General features: G+C 42.2%; 1 protein-coding gene across 2 annotated transcripts in view; it reads left to right on the forward strand.

The window, feature by feature from the left end:
- Nucleotides 1–318: 318 nt before the first annotated feature.
- The window catches only part of tex2 (testis expressed 2), a 141358-nt gene continuing 128405 nt past the window's right edge, over nt 319–13271 (forward strand). For both annotated transcript variants that reach the window (XM_072558895.1, XM_072558896.1), the window contains exon 1: nt 319–423. The gene's annotated coding sequence lies outside the window, so the exon portion shown is untranslated. The remainder of the gene's footprint in view (nt 424–13271) is intronic.

Raw genomic sequence — 13271 nt, forward strand, 5'->3', positions numbered from 1 at the left:
TATAATCAACAGTAAAATATACTTGCACATATTATCTGTTGATTAAATGTATAGGTTAGGTGCATTAGTCAGGGGTATAGTAATAGGGTTGAGTAATGGGTTTGGATGGGATACTGTTCGGAGGGTCAGTGTGGACTTGTTGGGCCAATGGGCCTATTTCCACACTGTTGGGATTCTATGATTCTGTGAATAAAATTACGAGACAACCAAGAGCAATGGAAAATATTTCCCATACTTTATGGTTCGATGGGATCGTCGGATCGATTGGAAGTGTCGGCTCTGGAGGCAAATGGGCGGGGCTGTGCACATGCGCTGTGGCTTCGCAGGCGGTGCCAGCGTCAACAGGCAGTGGCGCGAGCACCGGGCGGCGGTTGGAGGGAGGCGGCTCGAGCAGCTATTGCTGGCTGTCATGAGAGTGCTGGGGTAAGGACAGCGCCTTCCCTCCGTGTGGCCCAGGGAAACTACTCACTTCATTCACCCATCCACCTCACCTCACCCCGACCCGACCCGACCCGACCCTCCCCAGACGGCCGCCGCTGGATCCCGCAGTGAGGGCGGACCACTTTCACCAGAGCCTAGTGCCCTTGCCCTGCCTCCAGGCCCCACTGAAGCCGGACTGCCAAGGCTGCCTCCCACCCCACCCCCCCCCCCCCACGGAGCTGTCACTCATGGCGCGCCCCCAGTTACTGGATCACCCCCATTGCCCGGGTCATCTGATTACCCGCTTCCTTACCGCCCCGGTCACCTGATCACCTTTTGCCCCACTGCCCGGGTCAGCAGATCGCCTCACCGCTCATGTCCCTGTATCCTTTCACCATTGGGACCCTAGATATCCTGACAGCCTGGATCCGTGGAACCTCCCCTACTGCCTGGATAACACCACCCTCTCAGCCCTGTCCGCCCGCGACACTGGACTCCTCACCGCCTGGGTCACTAGATAACCCTCCTCGGGCTACCCAGGTTGCCCGGATCCCTCCTGACCACCCGGTTCGCTGGATCCTCTCATTGTCCGGCTCACTGGATCACATCACCACAATCCAAGTTGGATCCCCTCAACTGCTCAAATCAGCACCCACACTTCATTTCACTACCTGGGTCACTAGATCTCCCTGCTATCCGGATCATCGTCCCATCCTTTATCTCATTGCCTAGGTATCCAGATCGCACTTTGCCTCACTGCTGGATCTGTGTGTTGCCTGGATCACTGGATAATCCCCTCTGGCTGTCCAGGTCACTCAATCGCACAATTGACTGGATTACAGACCCACCCTTCGTCTCACAGCCTAAATCACGAAAACACCCTTTCCTTCAATGTCAAATCCCCCTGCCACCTGGGTTGCTGGATCCCATCACTTCCCAGGACCAGGATATCTTCCTTGGCCACCCGGGACCACTGGATCACCTTGCTACTGGGATCACATAATTGAATTCCTACTCTGTAGTCTGCCTGGGTCACTGGCCCACCCTTCACCTCACCTTCTGGGCCGCTGGACTCCCTATTGCCCAGGTCACTAGATCTCCAGCCTCCAGTCCGCCTGGGTCACCTCACCACCCGGATTCCTGGTTCCGTCCCTCTCTGCCTGGGGCATTAGACCACCCTTCCATGGCTGCCTTGATCACTGGCCCACTCTTGACCTCACCACTTGGGTTTGTGGATCCCCCTCACCTCCTGCATCGCTGTACCCCTAGTTGTCCAAATCAGTGGTGATCATTTTCTGTCTGCCCAGGTTGCTGTATTCTCCCTGCTGCCCTAATCATTGGATTCTTTTTAATTTTTATTTCCTTTTTTTTTCAGGGTGACAGAACCCCTGATACTCCTGTTTATTTTTTCTTTTTTTTCTCCACACTCCCACCTGACAGCAGTAGTGCTTATTTTTCACCAGCACCCATGTCGTGTGTGTGCAGGTGTCGAACAGTATGAAAAACAAATGTGTAAATCTTTATTTATATTCCGCCGCCAGGAAGAAAGGAAACACTCGAGTGGCCAATGACAAGCAGTCCCCTTCTCAGAGGGTAATGCTGTGTGATCAAACAGTCCATGCATCATCTCACTATATGGTTTACTAGCTCACACTTCATTTTACCTTACCACTTGGGTTCCTCAATCGTCTCACTGCCTGGGTCATTGGAAACTGTGATGCCCTGGTCACTGATCACCCCCTTCTGGTCACCCAGTCACTCAATCCCCACTGTTGCCTGGATTGGTGGCCACTCTGCCCAAGTCCGTGAAACCCTCCTGCTCCACCCTGTTTGCTGGATTCCCTCTCACCACCTGGGTCTCTGGATCACCCTATCACCCAGGGCAACTTGATCCAACCACCCTCACTCTCTTGCCACCACCTCACTGGAATGACCAACCCTCCCCCCCTCCCCCCCTCCCCCCGCACAACCATGGTCACTGGTCAAGTCCTCACCACCTCATGGCCCGGTTTTTCAGATCCCCTCACCTTACAGGTTTTTGGATCCTCGGCAGCCCAGGTCACTGGATTCCCCTCTCCTCCCCGCTCCAGCTGTCCATTTGGATCACCGCACTGCCTTGGTTAACAGATCAGACTTCACTACATCACTCACTGGATAACCTCCTTCAAGTTGCCCACCACCCCCCATTCTCCCCCCACCACCCAACCCCCCAAACTTCCACCTCCACCCCACTGCCTGAGTGACTGGACACACACATACATGCACATACATACATGGGTCACTGAACCTGACTGCTGCCTGTGGCACTGGCTGATTCTTCATCTCACTGTGCGGGTCACTAAATCATCTTTCACCTCAACCTCTGGATCCACCCCGCACGTGTTACTGGATTCCCCCCCCCCCCGCTGGATCCATTCACCTCATTTTCCCTATACACTGCCATGTCACCAGCCTGACCACCTCTGCCAATAGATCACTTAAGCCAGTAGATCACTGTTCTTCACCTCACTCATGCCTCAAGTGTTTCCTACTTGCTGGTCTGTCACATTCTCACAAACACACGGATTCAGTTTCCCTCATTGTTTTATGTATTTGTCACTTTTGTATAAACTCCATAAAATGTTCAAATTACAATGCAATGCAATCCATTGGGAGCTGGTAATCAATTGACATCTCCTGTTATCTTTTCAAAGGGATGAACAATTGAAAAATTTAGTGTGTGGAGGGTACTTCCAGTTTTGTAACTTGTTTCAATCTGGCCCACTATTAAGAAAGCATGTATTTATATTAAAATTTAAAAATTGACAATGTTGCTTAACATTCTCTTTGCTGATACGTTGCAAAAGGGCATTTTGAATGAAGGAACTTATTAAGTATGCTCTTCAGTGCGCATTGTATAATGTATTATTTTTACCTATATTCCACTAAATCACAACTAGCAAGTGAGTAGTAAAGACTAATCAAAGTTTTCACCATTAGTCAGTAATGGTGTTGAGTTCTTGTGGTTTGTATTAGGTATGTATTAACAATGGTTTGTTGCCTATTTTAGTCAGAAGATTGAGAGTTCAAGTCACATGCCAGGGTTTAAGCACATCAGTCTAAATTGCATACCAGTGCAGAAAAAAGGAAGTCCTGCATTATACGTGGTGGCATTTTTTGCATGAGACATTATGTCCAAGGATGCATATGCTTGGTCAAGCAGATGTAGAAGATTACATTGTTTCCAATTTTGGGCCCCACATCTCAGGAAGGGCATAATGGCACTGGAGCGGGTCCAGTGGAGATTCACATGGACGATGAATGGCTGAGGATCCTGGGATTGTATTCATTAGAGTTTAGAAGGTTATGGGGAGATCTAATAGAAACTTACAAGATAATGCATGCCTTCTAAAGGGTGAACACTGAGAATTTGTTTCCGTTAGGTGGGGAAACTAGGACCTGTGGGCACAGCCTTAGAATTAGAGGGCATCAATTTAGAACGGAAATGAGGAGAGTGGTGGGCCTGTGGAAATCATTGCCACTGAGCACAGTGGAGGACAGAACATTTAATGTCTTCAAGGTAGAGATTGATAAATTCTTGATCTGGCCAGGAATTAAGGGATACGGGAAGAGTGCGGGTAAGTGGAGTTGAAATGCCCATCATCCATGACTAAATGGTGGAGTGGACTCAATGGGCCGAATGGCCTTACTTCCACTCCTATGTCTTATGGTCTTACAGTTTGAAGGAGTACAGGAGAGTGATTCCTGGTGCCTGGGCCAATATTTATCCCTTGATCAGTAACACAAAACAAATTATTTATTTATTATAACTTTGCTGTTAGTGAGATTTTGCTATGTGTAAGTTCGTAGCCACGTTTGCTATGTTACAGTAGTGAGTACATTTAAAAAGTACATAATTAGCTGGAAAGTGCTTTGGAACATCCAGTGGGCGTGAAAGGTGTAATAGAATAATAACTCTGTTTCTTTTGATGTCATTTTAATCCTGCCATTTAATTATGGGTTTTTCACTGTCTTTCTGACTTTTGAATACATCCATATGCAAACAGTTGTTTCCTTAAAACACAGCATTGATATAGTGACAAGGTTGCTTTGAAGGTCTAAGAAGCCAATAAATGTTTTGATGGTAGGATTGGAAGATTTAGCATTGCTTCTGGTCCATTGTGTTTTTGTTAGCTCTTCATCCACTATAATTCAGTTTCCCAGTCTTTTTGATTAAATCATTTTAATAGTTTCCTCTCATGTTTATCCAGTTCTCTTTTTAATGATCCTGTTGACCTGGCTTCAGAATTGACATTGTGAGCTTTGAACTCATATTGCAATAATTTTTTTTTGTCTTTGAGTATAACTGTTCTGCTATATCCTATAGTAATTTCAGCTGAATTATACCTTAGCTAAATCCAATGTACAGTTAATCTGCTGTTATAGATATTTTTAGACTTGTGTTATTATGCACCTCTGGTTCAGTGGGGACTTGAATCCAGACCTTCTAGCTCAAAGGTAGGGGCACTATCATTGTGCCATAAGAGACAGCCACACCACCTGCTATTATATATTTATAGCATTTGCATTATTAGTGGATTTATGTTTAACATTTAGACTTGATCTTTAATTGGCCAAACCAAATATTAAGTAGTATTTAACTATTTTAATTGAAAATATATTTAATAATGGGCAATCATTTTCTGAACTATAGAAACCATATTACACAGGTGAAGATCATGACAAGCACTGTGAAATAAATATCTTTAGTGACCCTGAGCCATTGATGACTTTGCCATTTAATTTTCTGATCAGGTGATATGAAAACATGTTTATGATGAATCCTCTCATCTCACATGTTCTGTTTCTCTGGGAAATTTATTTTCAGCTAGTTGTTAGTACCGTGCATGACTGTGCTCACACAAGAGGATTAATCATGTCATTTCTTTTAGTAAATCTGCAGTTTCCAAGGAAATCTTGAGTGTTTATTGGGAAGAAAATAGTTTTGTCTTCAAGTATTTGATCACAGTGCTTTATTTAAAAAAAAATCAGGGGGGAAGAGAACAGATACTTAAGATTACTATTTCTCAAACTTGTGCCATATTATATAAAAGCGCAGAAAGAACTGTTGATGCTGTGCCATATTATACCCAGTTTTAGAAGGAAGACTTAACAATATACTCTTAAGGTTGAAACTAGTATAAAGTACATAAAAAGGAACCAAGAAATGTAGTATACTTGTATTTCCAAATTGCATTTGATAAGATCGCTAAACGGATGATTAATACATAAGATACACAGCCACACCAAACTAAAAATAAACCAAAAGGCTGGAAGTTTGAGTGAGCAGGGGTCCGCAGGCCAGCCAAGAATGTGAGAACTATGCATGATCTCTAATTGTGTTAATAAAATCAACTTTAATCCAAAACAAATCATGGATGTGGAGATATTATGTTAGCATATAAAACAGATTGTTTCTCTCCATGAATCAACCTGCACAAATAAATTAAATATTTTTGGCAGATTGCAACTGGTGGAGTTTTGCAAATATTGGATTGTTATTTACAACTTTATCTTAATGACATAGATGGAGGGATCAAGAAGAATATGTTTAGTGACAACATAAAACCAAGTCAGAGTTAAGCTGTGAAGAGAACCAGAAGTCTGCAAAGAAATATAACCAAGTTAATTCAATGGCTAACAAGATGGTAGACAGAATAATGTGTGTTAGTGTCAGATTATTCACTTTGGTAGTAACCTTCACATGTTCATAGAGACTTGGAAATCAGTCATGATTATATTGAATGGTGGAGCAGACTCGAGTGGTTGTATGTACTCCTGTTTCTTATGTGTTCTTGTTTGTGATGCTAAACTACCCAAATGAAAAGTACAGTAATTTTGTAACTGCTTCACTGTCAAAATTACTGGTGCTTAGATGAGAAATTAGATTGCACATAGTCATTGAGGTGCCTGTAAAATAATCCATGACATTATTTGAAGAAATGCATGGGGGATTTGGTGTCCTGGCCATCATGAAGGCTTGTTATGGTGGTGGTGAAAAAATTTTAACAGCTGTCATTTTATTTAGAGGTTCATTTTAGCTTAAAGTTGGTGGGTTTATTGGAATTCGTGATTATAATACAGATCAGTTAATCTCATTGAGACGAGAGAGTCTTTTGTCATTGGATTAAGGTCATTTGTTTCTCTTTTCTTTGTTGGGTAATTGACTTTTTTCCCCAAGGACAGTGATTTGGTGCTGTCATACAGATACACATTGGCAATCCTTTGGTGCTTTTCCAAAGGTCTTTGTGTTTGATAACTCTGAATAGTATTTGATAGATATTTTGATTACAAAATAATAATATTTCTTAATAAGCACCTAATCCTATTTTGCCAAATACACACTTCCATCCATATTTTCTAGATGTGGGTCAAGAATAGGAGTTTTCTTTCCCTGATCAAAGACTGAGCCCAATTGTAGTGATTCCCTATTTTGTGCTTTTTTTAAGCCAGAAATGATTTAAAAATAGAATCGTTGTAAATGAAAAAAAATTTCATGTTTACCTCTCAAATTTTAAGTTCTTCTGAGTCAAATGTTGTAATGAAGGAAATCAGCTCGTTACCCAAATAAAATCATGTCTGATATTTAAATAGTTTGTGTTACTATCTGAGTAATTTGTGAAGAAATATTTCCTATTCTCATTTGACTGACTTTAAATAAGACATCTGAGGCATGTTTTCTTTGTAAGCGCAATTGTCAGATATTCTTTCTTGGGATTATCTCCATTATTTGTAGCCTTGAAAATATATTTAATTGATTATTAATTCATGTAATTGCCAGCTGTGAGTCTCTTTTGGAGAAAATAGAATTTTTGTTCAGTACAGCATTCATATTAGTTTTTTTTAAGTGCTTGATTTTCTTGCATATTGTATATTCTTAGTATAGTTTATGATTGTGGCACTACCTACTTTTAGATACTTTGGAGATGCTTCTAAAGCTGAGAACAAGAGAAATCTAAATATTTGTGCGCTGTCTTTTGAGCTGAATACAATTGGGTTTCCTTCCCTCCTTTCTTCCCCACACTTAGCTTATATGACTGCATTTCTTGGTCAAAATCAACAGGAACGCATCCAGATGTCTGATTCTTTGTGGGGAGATGTTCGCAATTCTTAGTTGCATTGCCTTTTGATGAAGTTGGCTGAATTACTTTCAATAAATGGAACAATTTTAATACCAGGTCTGAATGACTAGTTCCAGCCATTAATTTGTTCTGTACTCCTTTAGTGTCCTTCCGGATGAACAATTCTGAAATTCTGTCATATCCATTCCAGAAGCAGCTACCAAAGTTTATGTATGATAACTTGAAAGAACTTTATAGTGCCTTTGTAACAACAGAATTTCCCAAAGTGCTTTACAGTTAGTTAAATAATTTTAAGTGTTTCACAGTTATTATGAAGAAAATATGGCTTCCAATCTGAACAGAGGCAATTGACATTTTGCATTCCTTTGGTGTCATATTTGACCCTGAGATGAGCTTCCAAACATGTTTCTGCACTATTTCCAGATCATCTGTTTTTACTGCCTCGCATGGATAACTTTGCTTCTAGCTGAGCTCATCTGCTGATTCTGTTGCTGTTCTACATGTAAACTTGATTATTCCAATGGACTTCTGCTCGCCTGCATTTTATCTTCTGGAACTGAGTTGACACAAGTCACTGCCTGTATTGTCTTATTTTATTTAAGCTTTTATGGTTGTGGGCATTGCTGGCAAAGTCAGCATTGTTACCCATTGCTGATTGCCTTAAACTGGGTGGCTTGATAGACCATTTCAGAGAACTGTTCCGGTGGGGTCACGTGTAGGCCAATCCTGTCAAGGATGGTGGATTTCCTTTCCTCAAATAAGTGAACCAGATGGGTTCTGAATGACAATCAATGATAGTTTCATCATTACCATTGCTGAAACTGGCTTTTAACTCCAAATTTCATTAATCAAATTTAATTCCACCAGCTGCAGTGATGGGATTGAACCAGTATTGCCATAACATTAGCCTAGACCTCTGGATTACTAGTCCAGTGATTACTATGTCATCACCCCCTTTTCACCTATCACCCTTGTGTTTGCTCACCTACATTTGGTTCCCGGTCAAGCAATGTCTCAATTTAAAAATTTTCATACTTGTTTTCAAATCCCTCCATGGCCTTGTCCCTTTATATCTCTGTAATCTGTTCCAGCCCTGTGAAATAACTGCCAGTTCTAGTTTGCTGAATATCCTTGATTTTAATTGCTGTTTTGGCTATGTCTTCAACAGCCAAGACCATTAAATTTAGGATTCCCTATCTCACTTTTTTCCTTTGAGACTCTTCTTAATGCTGTGTCTTTGATTTCATTATTTGGCTCTTGAAATGAAAGACCAGAAGGTGTATATCAAGTAAAAGGAAAATTTCAGTCAGCTTGTGTCCAATAGAATCTTACCTTGTTCGGTGTTTAATTTTGCTTTTTGCCTGGAGGTGTTTTATCTGTATGTGTTATTCATTACCTACATTTACAGTGTCAGGATGAGAAGGAATTTATCAAACAAAGGAAAATTAGAACATAGAACGTTACAGCGCAGTACAGGCCCTTCAGCCCTCGATGTCACACCGACCTGTCATACCAATCTGAAGCCTATCTAACCTACACTATTCCATGTACAGTAGCGCCTCGACTTAGGAACTTAATCCATTCCGGGACCCGTTTGCGAACTGAATCAATTTTTCCATTGTGCGGATATTTCCGGAGTCTTTTCTCTTTTTTGGAGGTTGGAGGTCTCTTGGAGGTTGGTGATGCCACAAGAAAACGATCCAGAGAAACTTGTTTTTTCCTTTGTTGCAGAATTTTCCAAAAATGGGACATCATATTGTCATTTAAAATGTTCACCTTCGTTCATACCTTGAATTTCGTATGTACGTTGAAGCAAACTTTTACATACAATCTTGTTTGCAAACTGATTTGTTCGTGAACGGGGTCGTTCGTATGTCGAGGCGCTACTGTACATCCATATGCTTGTCCAATAACGCCTTAAATGTACTTAAAGTTGGCGAATCTACTACCATTGCAGGCAAAGCATTCCATACCCTCTGATTATCTTATAAGTCTCTATTAAGTCACCTCTTAACCTTCTCTCTAACGAAAACAGCCTCAAGTCCCTCAGCCTTTCCTCGTAAGACCTTCCCTCCATACCAGGCAACATCCTAGTAAATCTCCTCTGCACCCTTTCCAACGTTTCCACATCCTTCATATAATGCGGTGATTGGAACTGTACACAATACTCCAAGTGCGGCCACACCAGAGTTTTGTATAGCTGCAGCATAACATCATGGTTCTGGAACTCGATTCCTCTATTAATAAAAGCTAAAACACTGTGTGCCTTCTTAACAATCTTGTCAACCTGGGTGGCAACTTTCAAGGATCTGTGTACATGAACACTGAGATCTCTCTGCTCGTCTATACTACCAAGAATCTTACCATTAGCCCAATACTTTGCATTCCAGTTACTCCAACCAAAGTGAATCACCTCACACTTGTCTGCATTAAACTCCATTTGCCACCTCTCAGCCCAGCTCTGCAGCTTATCTATGTCTCTCTGCAACCAACAACTTCCTTCGTCACTATCCACAACTCCACCGTCCTGTGAATTTACTAACCCACCCTTCTACGCCCTCATCCAGGTCATTTATAAAAATGACGAACAGCAGTGGACCCAACACCGCCCCTTGTGGTACACCACTAGTAACTGGACTCCAGGATGAACATTTCCCATCAACCACCACCCTCTGTCTTCTTTCAGCGAGCCAATTACTGATCCAAACTGCTATATCTTCCACAATCCCATTCCTCCGCACTTTGTTCAATAGCCTACTGTGGGGGACCTTATCAAACGCCTTGCTGAAATCCATATACACCACATCAACCGGTTTACTCTCATCTACATGTTTGGTCACCTTCTCAAAGAACTCAATAAGGTTTGTGAGGCACGACCTACTCTTCACAAAACCGTGCTGGCTATCCCTAATCAAATTATTATTTTCTAAATGATTATAAATCCTATCTCTTATAACCTTTTCCAACCCTTTACCAACAACTGAAGTAAGGCTCACTGGTCTATAATTACCAGGGTTGTCTCTACTCTCCTTGAACAGGGGAACCACATTTGCTATCCTCCAGTCTTCTAGCACTATTCCTGTAGAATGATGATTTAAAGATCAATGCCAATGGCTCGGCAATCTCCTCCCTGGCTTCCCAGAGGATCCTAGGATAAATCCCATCCAGCCCAGGGGACTTATCTATTTTCACACTACGCAGGATTTCTAATACCTCTTCCTTGTGAACCTCAATCCCACCTAGCCCAGTAGCCTGTATCTCAGTATTCCCCTCGACAACATTGTCATTTTCTAGAGTGAATACTGTCGAATTCCAGGCAGTCATCAACTTACTAAGAAAATTTGAATGATTTAACTGGAAGTGACAAAGAGATTTAATATGTTTACTTTGTGACACACAACCTTGTCCTGGCTCAAATGTTTTGTGCCTTTTTTCTCTGGTCTGCATTGAATAACTCTAATTTGCACCTGTGTGACCAGGTATGTTTTGAGGACTAATGCATCCAGCTTCTTACCTGTGTGGTTTACAATTGATTTTCTTTGTGGTAAAAGGAACAGTGGTTGGGTGGCGATGAGTCATTATACTCTTGCCTCTTAAGATTTGATTTTTAATACAACTGCTATTCTTCCCACATTACCTCACTGTACCCTACAACCCCTCTGTTCTACCCCCCGCCCGTCAAACCCCTCTGTCACCCCCCTTCCCCTGTCACCTGCGATAACCCCCCATCACTGGCCTGACACCGCCCCACACCCCCCATCACCACTCCATTGTCACCCTCCTCCGTCACCCACCCCATCACCCATGATATCACCGTCACCCCTTCTCTGTAACGCCCAAATCATCCCCCCCTCTGTTGTCTTCTGTCACCCCCCCCCGTTGCATTCCCCCGTGTTACTGTCCCCCCAGTCACCCTCATCACCTCCCCTCTGTCAGCGCCCCTTCGCCCCATCTGTCACCCCCCCGTCATCCCTGTCACCCCCCCCGTTGCATCTCCCCTGTTACTATCCCCCCGTCACCCCCCATCACTACCTGTAACCCCCTCTCTGTCACTAACCCCCCCCCCACCCCCCACCCCGTCAATTCCCTCCCCCCCATCTGTCACTTCATCTACCTCCCCCTATAACTGTCCCTCCAGCACTCCCTTCCGTCTGTCCCCTGTCTCTCTCTTTTTTTGGTGTGGGAATCAATCCCTCTGTCATATCCAACTGCTGTCATATTTTCAAACTTTGTATAGTTATATCATATATCACTAGGGGTCACGTTATGTTTTCAGTCCTTTGCATCACTTCAATCCAGGCTTTAACATTTGGTTCATCCGGGTTAAAGTCGCAAATACATTGTTTGGTCTATGGTCACTAAAAACTGCACGTAAAACTTCCATCTTCGTTCGCGTTAAAATCTAAGTTCATGTTCTCTGAATAAGTACATTTTAAAAATGTTTCTTTCTGTGGAAAATCTATCTTTTCCAGTGTTTGAAGGTTATAGTAATTGAGAAGAAGTCTCAAACTTGAAACCTTGCGATGGATTCATTGGAAGAAAGCCAGTTTGTATGAGTTTTAGTATACTTCAAATCAATCCATGCTCAATGAGATTATTTCTTCTGTTCATATTCCAGGAACTTGAATAATTAGATAGTATCATGATGTGAAGACTGTCATAATGGATTTTATCTGCAAACCTAGAGCAATTTATTTTTGCTCTTGGTTGACAAATTACATTTATGCGTGCTTTGTTTATAAATGAAAAATACCCATGTCATGTATGTTGCTTCTATTGATCAACAGAAAGTTTTCTTTGCCAGTTCTATTGTGCTCAGTTTTCGTATACTGGAGATTAATTCAGCCTTGTAACAATAGCAACAGTTGCTGACTGTGCTTTCACCTGAGAGATCAATTTCAGGGTGTGATCAGTAATGTGCACTTAAAAATTTGGAGTTCTGTGTGAATTGCAGTACATATAGCAATGAGATGAAATGTGACAGTTTGATCAGGGATGCCGCTGTTCAATGCGCAACCTGTTATTAAAGTTAAAACAAGCAAATTGCTGGAGAAGCTCAACAGGTCTGGCAACATCTGTAGAGAAAAACAGTTAATGTTTCAAGTCTAGTAACCCTTCAGAACAGAAAGTTTTGCAGAAAGGTAATTGGATTCAATATTAACTCTGTATTGTCTCCATAGATGCTGCCAGAACTGCTAAATTTCTCCAACAATTTGTGTTTTTATTTTTATTTCAGATCTCTGGCAGTAACAATTCTTTGTAAAATGAAACATGCTTATAGAAAGAATAATATTGAGATCTTTGTGTCTTCATGTAAGTAGTTGAGGTGTTACATTTGTTTTAATCTAGTTGATCTTTTGGGTCTAAACTTCCATCTTGCCACAGTTATATTAAGAGAATTATTAGAGTGTGGAAACAGACCCTTCGGCCCAAAAAAAGTCCACACCGACCCTCCGAAGAGTAGCCCACCCAGACCCATTTCCCTCTGACTGATGCACCTAACACTATGGGCAATTTAGCTCGGCCAATTCACCTAACCTGCACATCTTTGGACTGTGGGAGGAAACCAGAACATCCGGAGGAAAGCCACACAGACACAGGAGAATGTGCAAACTCCACACAGTCACCCGAATTGAACCTAGGATCCTAGTACTGTGAGGCAATGCATTCTTTGTGGATATACCTGGAAGGGTAGATGAAGGGAGCCAGTAGATGCAGTATACTTGGATT

This window comes from Chiloscyllium punctatum, chromosome 39 (assembly GCF_047496795.1).
Source record: "Chiloscyllium punctatum isolate Juve2018m chromosome 39, sChiPun1.3, whole genome shotgun sequence".
NCBI classification, from domain to species: domain Eukaryota; kingdom Metazoa; phylum Chordata; class Chondrichthyes; order Orectolobiformes; family Hemiscylliidae; genus Chiloscyllium; species Chiloscyllium punctatum.